The sequence below is a fragment of the Falco peregrinus genome, chromosome 13, assembly GCF_023634155.1.
Source record: "Falco peregrinus isolate bFalPer1 chromosome 13, bFalPer1.pri, whole genome shotgun sequence".
NCBI classification, from domain to species: Eukaryota; Metazoa; Chordata; class Aves; order Falconiformes; family Falconidae; genus Falco; species Falco peregrinus.
Window position 1 is genome coordinate 4,289,892 of NC_073733.1, and position 9,087 is coordinate 4,298,978.

At 53.8% G+C, this 9,087-nt stretch overlaps 1 long non-coding RNA gene across 2 annotated transcripts; it reads right to left on the reverse strand.

Annotated features, from left to right (window-relative positions):
• Positions 1 to 3,405: 3,405 nt before the first annotated feature.
• LOC114012404 (uncharacterized) lies at positions 3,406 to 7,816 on the reverse strand. 2 transcript variants are annotated; one of them, XR_008749681.1, is made up of 4 exons: positions 7,347 to 7,816; positions 5,439 to 5,508; positions 3,979 to 4,915; positions 3,406 to 3,722 (listed from the first exon to the last, which is right to left on the reverse strand). It is a non-coding gene; the product is annotated as an uncharacterized LOC114012404 (long non-coding RNA). The 2 variants fall into 2 exon arrangements; XR_003554812.2 differs by having other exon boundaries at positions 5,439 to 7,816.
• Between the last annotated feature and the right edge of the window lie 1,271 nt (positions 7,817 to 9,087).

Consider the following 9,087-nt stretch of genomic DNA (forward strand, 5'->3'; position numbering starts at 1 on the left):
TGCATGGTACTTGGAAGAGCATCACCCCATGCGTGATTTGCTGCTTTGAATGTGCATCAAAAAATGGCATCGTTTGCCATGGCTGATAACATTTTTTTCCATTCTGTGGTTTTACTTTTTTATTGGTTTACTGATATTTGAGGAGAAAAAAAGGGTAAATGGTGAGTGATGTCCTGTACCGATGGCAAACAGCTTCCAGGCAGTAAAGCCACTGTGCTGCTTTGGTCCCTTAAAAAAAAAAAAAAAAAAGACATTAGCATACCTGGGTTCATTACAACCTCAGTAAAAACCTTCAGGATGAGGGGAAGCTTTGTCATCTAACTTGCAGAATTGCCTGGGAAGAGAGCTTAACTAACCAACCTACGAGTCATTTACACTCGCCGAAGGTGTCTTCTCAAAATGAGCCCAAATTTTATGTGACTGTCTCCTCTCAAGAGGAATATGATACACATTTTTCACAGACTGGTGATTTAATAAAGCAACTTTTTCTTCCGGAAAGCGCAGACACGGTGATTTTTGCTGGCCTCCAGGCTGGCAGAATTGCCGCCGCCACCAGCCGTGGCTCGAGGCTGTGATCTCCTGCTGCACCGCACAACCCAGGCCTGTTAAATGTCCCTCAGCTGGCCTTGGGCTGTCCGTGCTGGAAACTGGCACCGGGAGGGACACTGGTGTCCTTGCCCGGGACAGCTCAGGGCTCCATATGCACCGGTGCGGAATATTTCACCTCTGCCAGCCCCGTGCCTCCGGCCCCGTCCTTCCCTCCCTTCTGCACGTGGCACCGGCTCTCATGCTTGCCCAGCTCCGGTGGCTGCTTGCCCTTGGAGGCTGCCAGTATGGGGTCCTGCACCAGTGCCGTGGGTGGGGGCACGTCCTGTGCCTGGGGGGACTGACCCCCACGGGGGCCGGCAGGGAGCTGGGCTGGCATCCCTGCTCCTACCTGCAGCAAGCTTCCCTGCCACCTCTGTTTGCTTTGGGGCTTTGAGGATACCAAGTAATTATTCCCCATTACTCCAGCTTAACACATATCTTCATTTGCTCTACTTGCATGACCATTCTGATTTATTTTTTATTTTTTTTTAACTGCAACAGCAGCAAGCAAGGAGTGACAGGCTCCTCGTTGGTCCCCCCTGCTCCCATTGGAGCCCTAGGCACGCGAGGTGGTGTTCCACATCATTTTCCTCATCACGCCACGTGACTGAGATGCTTTGCTACAACTACAAGGGCTGGGTGCCAGGTGGCTCCTCCAACAGCTTCTCCCCCGGCCCCTCATGGCAATTATCGCCACTGGCGAGGTTGGATGCTGTCAGCATGGACATCCCAGCTGGGTGCCGGGGTGAGCATCAGCAGGGAGGTCTGGGCATTTAGTAGTCCCTTCAGTAATAAAGATCAGATAAATAAATGCCTTTTAAGCCCCAAGGCATGTAGCTGCTGTGGCAGGGTACCCTGAGCATCACTCGATGGGGTGCCGTGCCTGGGGGGGCTCGATGCCCAGCACCCACTGTGCCCCAGGGATGCACCAGCCACTCCTCTGGGTGCGAGCCCTTCTGCTGGTGCAGCCTGCCACTGTACCGGGCCAGCCCCGGGCCTGCCCTGCCCATGGAAATGCCACTGAACAGGCAGCCCCTCCACGTTAGGGATGGTGATTTGGAGTGAACTCATTATTGAAATGAAAAGACGCTTCCCATCTTGCAGCGTCACTTTGACACCAGGAAAGCACCTGAGAGCAGCAGGTGTCACCGCACCCCAGCGCTGGGCTACGAGCACTCTTGGCTTGGGGGTGCCCAGCTCCACACATCCCCAGGGGCTTCCTGGCCTGAGATGTGACTGATTTTCCTTGATCACTTTTCATAGACCTGGGAAGCAGCGAAGAGCACCACAGAGCGCCGTCAGGCAGGTCGCTTGCTAAAGGTGAGTATTTAAAAATCACTGTTTATGCACGAGCACACGGGAATAGCTCGGAAAACATTTGAGGAAGCCGTGTGTGCATGGTTGGCTCCCAAGCAGGGAAAAAGGGGGTCAAAGCCACCAAAGAAAACATTCCCTGGGGATCTTTCATTGTTTAAAGCTTTGCAGGGGCTTTGCAAATCCCTCCCCCAGCTCCTCTGCAGCAGAAGATCCATGTCTCCTATTTCATACATTTACTTGGGGCAAGCTGCACAATTAGCCTCAACTTAAGCCCCTGCCCTTCCAATGCCCCTGTTTCCAGCAAACACTTTCATAATTTTATTCGACTTCAGTTCCCAGAATTGCTCCACTGAGTTGATTTGATTAAGTTCAATATTTTTCTAGCACCCAGCAGGATTCGAGGCAGCCCACCTCCCCCCTGCCCAGCATCCCTGCTGGATGCAGTGCTGGCGGGGGCTCCACCACAGCCCTCTCCCAGGTCTGCGGCCATCCCCTGGGAAGCAAAGTCCCACAGCCAGATGGTGATGGTGGCACTTTTAGGTCCCAGGCCATGGGATCCGCTCCGCCAGGACTTATCAGCGTCGGCAATGCTGCCATCGCCCTGCATCCCTGGGAACAGACATATGAAACCATGCAGCCGAGCAGCCCAGGCGGGAAAAAAGGCACATTTTGCTGCAGGGAAAAAGGCTTCTTTTTAGTGACCATGACCATTTCCCCAGGCCTGTCTCACTGCTCATCCCCAAATTTCCCACCTCCCACCCATCTGGCTCATGCCGACCGGCAGCTCCATCCCTTCACCCACCCAAGCAGGTATTTATTTATCTTTTATTCTTTCCCGCACATGAAGTGCCTGCCAGGCTGCCAAGGCTGTCACTGGTTTCTGCACAGCCTTGGCTTTGTTCAGTGTCTGGCTGTTTGAAGGATACAGCAGGAGCGTCGCCTGAGCTGACACTGCCTTTGGGGACATTGTCCAGGAGAAATCCAGGCTCCAAAAATCATCGCTATGAAAGAAATGGCTGGAGAGTAGACTGGTGTGAGCCCCGTGCCATAGCATTTGATTCGGTGGCTCTGCAAACTACAACATTTTTTTTATCGTGGTTTCTTCATTCCAAATCACTTTTTTTTTTAAGAATTCTTTGGAGTTGTGGAAGCAGGGAAGTGACACCAGGGCTTTGGTGGCTTGCAGCAAAGCAGAAGCTCCTGCAAAGCCCCGGGCATGCAGGGAGCCCCTGGTAAAGCTGAGCGGGGTCTGTCCCTCTCACTGTTGCCCATGGACACACCAGCATGGGGCGAGAGGTCCCAGTCACCTCCTCTCCCAGTTGCCCCCCAGCCCCGGGTGCTGCCCCAGCAGGTCCCAGCCTGCTTCCAGAGTGCAGGGCCAGGAGGGGACCCATGGGGTGCTGGTGGCCCTGGCTGGAACTGGAGCTTTCCTTGCTTGGGGTGCTCGGGATGGTCCTTGCATCAAGAAAACTTCTGTTCTTTGTCTCTTCCGAGGAAAAAATGATTTATTAGGCTATGCTAAGGTGTGCTCTGGTGAGATTATAGCTATTGATTCCTAGAAATATACATGTAGGACAAAGCAAGTAATCACATCCGCGCTCAGCCGATGCGGGGCTGTGTTGGTGCGGACACCAGTGGTTTCAGCAGCGCTGCTGATGTCTCGGCCAGAGTCAGCTCATCCCCGGCACTGCGCGCCGGGTGCCGGCACCGCAAGGTGGCACGGAGCTGGCAGCAGCCTTCGCCTGGGGTTTTCCATCGCTCCACCTGGCTTCCGAAAGCCCTGATCGGCTCATGTTCCTGGAGGTACCTGGGCATGCCTGGAAGCGGGCAGATTTGCTGTGTTAGTGGGAGATCAGAGGACTCGGTTTAGGAGCAGATGACCCCGGGTGTGGTGCGCCAATGGGGGGGGAGCGGGCGCCCGGTGAGGCTCGGCAGCACCGGCTGGTAGGGCTCTGCCGCCTCCCCCATTTGTTTATTTTGCTGGTGAGACGTAAAATATTCACATTGGGGTTTAATGACTGAAGGGCTGATCATCACTTCCTTGGGTGAGATGTGATGGGAAATCTTGCTGACCTGCCTCTCCATCGAAGGGAGCTTCAGCGAAGGGTCCTGGTGATGCGAGGTGGTCCTCGCAGCTGTGCTCCAAATTACAAACTGCCGTGAAGACTTCCAGCGGGTAGAAACATCTCCCTTGAAAGCAGACAGGAAAAAAAAGCCCAGCCGCCCACAGGCAGTGGTGCCCAGGGTGATGGCCGGGCTTGCTGGAGGCATGGGGAGAGGCGTGGGGAGGACAAGCCCGGCCACCACTGGCACTGGGACAGGTCCCCGTGCTCCCCGGCAGCTGCGGGGGGAAACCAGCTCCACCATCCCCCCACTGCTGCTTCTTATTTACCCCAGGGAACTGCTCTTGATCAAAAAAATCTGTGGGTTAACAAGTTTCTATCCTTTTTTTAAAAATCATTATTAATTTCTCCTTTTTTCTGAGCAATGAAGAGCTGGGGAGAATGTGCCGAAGTGGGGAGTTCAGCTTCCTGCAAACACCAGCAGTGAGTTTTACGGAAAATAGGAACTTTTGCCCTGTGAAGCTGCTGGTGGGGAATGCCAGGGGCAGGCAGCTGCCAGGGCTTTCTTCATCAACATCACAACCAAGCAATAGGAGACCCCTGAGAACCACAGCTTCCCCCCACCAGGCTTCCACCCCCCAAGTGTTGGATGGGCTGGCCTCAGATCATAGAATCACAGAACAGTTGGGGTGGGAAGGGGCCCCCTGGAGACCACCCAGACCAGTAAAGGGTCACCTAGAGCAGGTCGCACAGGGTCACATCTCTGGAGAAGGAGACCCCACAGCCTGTCTGGGCAGCCTGTCCCAGGGCTCCAGCACCATCAACGTGAAGAAGTTTTTCCTCCTATTCAGACGGAAGTTCCCGTGCTGCAGTTTGTGCCCGTTGTTCCTTGTCGTGTCGCTGGGCACCACTGAAAAGAGCCTGGCCCCGTCCTTCTGACACTCACCCTGAAGATATTTGTAGGCCTTGGTAAGACCCCTCTCAGTCTTCTCCAGGCTACACGAGCCCCACGCGCTCAGCCCTTCCCCGCCTGGGAGGTGCCCCATCCCCTCAGCACCTTCGCAGCCTGCTCAGCTTTCCTGTGACTTTCTGGCACGACCCGTGCGCTAGCTGCAGGTGCGGGCAGCATCGTGCCGTGTGCTTCAGCAGCGATGGGGCGAGGGTGCAGCCGGGGAGAAGCCCCCTGCCCACAGCCTCCTCACCAGCCCCCAGCCCCCGTGCCCCCTGCCTCCTGGCGCCGGCAGGCTCTCGCCCCGACCCCTGCCCAGGTTAACTCCCCCTGCCCAGGTTAACTCCCCCTGCCCAGGATAACTCCCCACAGCACCATCAGGATGCCGGTCCCTTTCCAGTGCCTTTAGCAGCTCTCTGGTTAGACCGGGGCACTGAGAGGCACGGTCATTATTCCAGCGGTTGCTGCAGCAGCAGCTCAGGGTATAAAGCCAGAGGCTTTCCAAGGGCGCTATTACTCACCGCTCTCGCAGAGACCCTTATAATTCATCTATTGTGCGGGCAGGATTTCTCAGGAGTGAGTTCCATTAAGCTGCGTGTGAGGGTTAATTAATTTTTAATGTTAACAACCTTTTCTTTGTATCACATGGCGGTTCATCAAGTTCTGGATGGGAGAAAAAGCCCACCTTCCCACAGCAGCGGCTCGGCTCTTTGCTGAACGTCTTTCAGCAATTATATATGTGAACATAATTTTCTCTGCTTTATAGCTCTACCCTGTAATCTAGGGAAAGTGACATTTTCCACTGCACAATATGGGTTAGGCTTTCACTCTGATGATGTTGCCTTTGCCAATAGATTTTCTCCCAGTGGCATATGGCACGCAATGTTACATCTGCTCCCATTTCCAAGAGATCCTCTACCGTTTGTTGAATTTTTACAAATGCTATCAGTCTAAATAATCCAGAAGGCTGCTATGGCAACAAAACGAGAACTCAGTTTCTCTCCCTTCCCTTTTTTTTTTTTTTTCTTCTTTTAACCCTGGAGTACAAGGAAGAAGGACGCTGGCTGTGCCTTCCAGCAGCTGGCAGTGATGATGTTGATGCCTTGGGATGGGGTTTGGGGCCTGATCAACCCCCACCGCCCTCCCACATCTGTCAGCATTGTCCTGCATGTGGGAAACAGCAGAGGAAAGCACTCAGATCATCTCTTATGCGGGCTGTGTCACTCAGGTTTTGGAGCTGGGTGCAACATTTTTAGTACTGAACATGCCCGAGTGAGTAAATGAAAAGCTGCTCGTCGCTGGCTGCAGGAAAACCCCTTCATCCCACCCGAGCACCCCACCCTGTCCCACTGCAGGGGGGGGCAGGGAGCACCTGTGCCAGCGGAGGAGCAGCTTCCACCTCTTTGGGAAAAATTCAAATTTCTTCGGATATAACAACTTCTCTGAAAGAGTCCACCAGGAATCTCTGAGACTGAAACCCCTTTGGACAGCTTTCTCTCTCCTGCTCCCCTAGATGCTCTAATTGCTGTGTTAATCAAAGCATGCTCTGTTCACAGCATCCCCTCGCAGCCCTGCTATCTGTTTCAATCGCTTTTATCCCTGTTTCCATGCTGCTTCCATAGGAAGCCAACTGGGTGCCTTTTTCTATCAACAGTAATGGGAGCGTGGTCCCTCCTCGAACACTCCAGGACCAAAGGTGTGGATGTCGGGTGAAAATTGTTCTGGCAGTTTGGATGGGGAGCAGTTCCGTGTCACCTGGAGATAAGAACTGGAAAACAAAATAAAGCCACAATTCTGGCTTGAATTAGCCAGCAGCTCGTGTGGGAAATTAAAATCAGTGAGGCGCAGAGCAGGTAAGGTCTGACCTTGCAGCTAAGGTCTGCAAGGGACTTTTCAAGACTGTCTCCATTCGTTAAAAGCTACTTCCAGGTCATGGCCTCCTAAGATCTCAGAGACACAAATTCTCTTTAATTTCTGCTAGGACAGGCAGCCAGAGCTGCGGTGCCCCGTTAGCCAGCCCTGGGTTTGGTGACTCCTAACGCTGTGTCCCCAACACAGCCCTCCCCTGCAGGGGGCTGAACCTTCGCCAGAAAACCCCGCCGTAACCCCCCCACACACAGTGCCCACCAGTGGGCCAGGGCCAGCTCAGGCAGTGAACAGCTGAAGCAGGGGGGAAATAACTCGGGTAGGAAGATGCTTTGATAAAAGGACCAAAGTGATCTATCAAGACCTGCATAATCTGCACTTTCTCCCGCCAGCTCACCTCCACTGTGCACGTCCCCCGGGAGACAGAGGGAGGAGAAAGTACAAGGTTGCTGGGTTAAATATTTACCACTGAAGCTGTTAATGACTATTTTAAAATCCATATTTGCATTTCTCGTGAAGACAGAAAAATGAGCCTGGGAGAATGAGTTAGGAATAAGACTCACCTTTGCTGGGAGCTGTTTGTAGCGGTGGCACTACACACCTGAAGCAGCCTTACTGTTTTGTTAAAGAAGCTCCAGAAGATGCTACAATCCCTCGGTTAAACCCGGTGGACCTCATACTGACCCTGTGCCCCATCCTCCCCAGCATCGGGATGAAGGCTCTCTGAGTAAAACAACGCAAACCCAGTGGCCATTGCTTGTGGGAGGTCCCCGAGGCCATCTCCCCCCATCCCATGGCCACAGCCACAGCAGAGGGTGCAGGGTCTTAGAGGAGATTGTCCTGCAGCTTCTGAATCAGCACCGCAAAATTCACCCGCTAAAGCAACTCATTTAACAAGCGAGGCAAAAATAGGCAGCGGTTCGCTCACAAAGGGGAGTTGGGCCGAGTCCGAGAGAAGATGCAAATCATTTGGATAATAATTAGTAGCAGATAAACACATCTGCGCACAAAGTGTGACTAGGATGGCCACCACGTTTCCATCTCTCGCTCTCCCCTGGACTTTGTTCCTTGGTAGGAGGAACTGGGATGGCAGCGCAGGCACAGCCGCTGCCAGGGGTGTCCCCGAGGGGTTCGCACCCACAGCATGGCCGGGGGGCTGCCATGGTCTCAGCCCACAGCCACGCACCCCCACGCATTCTCCAGCGAGGAAATCCCTCTCTGCCACAGCTACAACGCACAGCCCAGGATGTATTTCCTTCTTTTTCAATCATATTCTTTGACGTGAGGTGCTCAGCCCCAGGCAGAGGGATGCTCGGGATGGATACTCGCCTACTGCTGATTATGGCTTGGAATGAAATTTGTTAGCAAACCATTTCTAATTACCGGCACTCTCAGGCGCCAGCTGTCCCCACGCACGGTGCCAGGCTGCGCCGGCAGCCGGCTGGCGGCCAGGGATGGCGAGCAGCGCTGCCCTGCCACGGCCCCTCTCCCTGCAGCCCCAGCCTCCGGGAAAAGGTGGGTTTGCCAAGGGTTTGTGATCTCCACGGCCGGGCACTATGTGGTTCTGATCCTCTTCGGAACACACACGCTTGCTCAGGAGAGCCCTCAGCCATAAGAAACCTGTCAGACCTTTCTGGTACAAAGGTACTAAGTTAATAAAAATTATCTGTAAAATCAGACGCAAGGCACTGCAGTTTGACTGAGATCTAAACTGCGCAGGCTGTTTTATTACTGCCCTTTATAAATTATCCACCCAAACCTCTTGGTTAGGTCTACAACTAAGGACAGCCTGCAACCAAATTTATTGCATTTCAAAGGCAGGGAATTACCTGATCTGCTGAAGGGAATGGCTCAAAGTTAAAACCTCGATCAAGCCGAGCACCTCCCAGGGGAGCAGCGACATTGCCCAGCAGCTGCAAAATTTTGCCCAGCAGCTGCCCCGGACATGGGGCAAAATAGAGTCAGGGGGTGTCTGGCACCTGCACATCTCCAAATGCTGCTTATTTTGCAGGAAGAAAAATGTGTCGGCTTACGGAGAGGAGCATGGGGACAGTGCTCTTGGGGTCATACCAGGTGGACTGCAAGAGATGCTCAAGGCCACCACCATGATGGTGACACGGGGGCGATGGAGCTGCCGGTGTACCTGTGATGGGGGGTGCAGTGCAGGCAAATCCCCCCGCCAGGGTGGCCCTGGTGTCAGTGTCACCCACAGCGAAGCTGGGCCAACCGCCCCAGTCACTTGGAGTTCCAGACACTCAGTATAGACTGAATACGTAGGATTCCCTTACTACAGTGCCAGTGGGT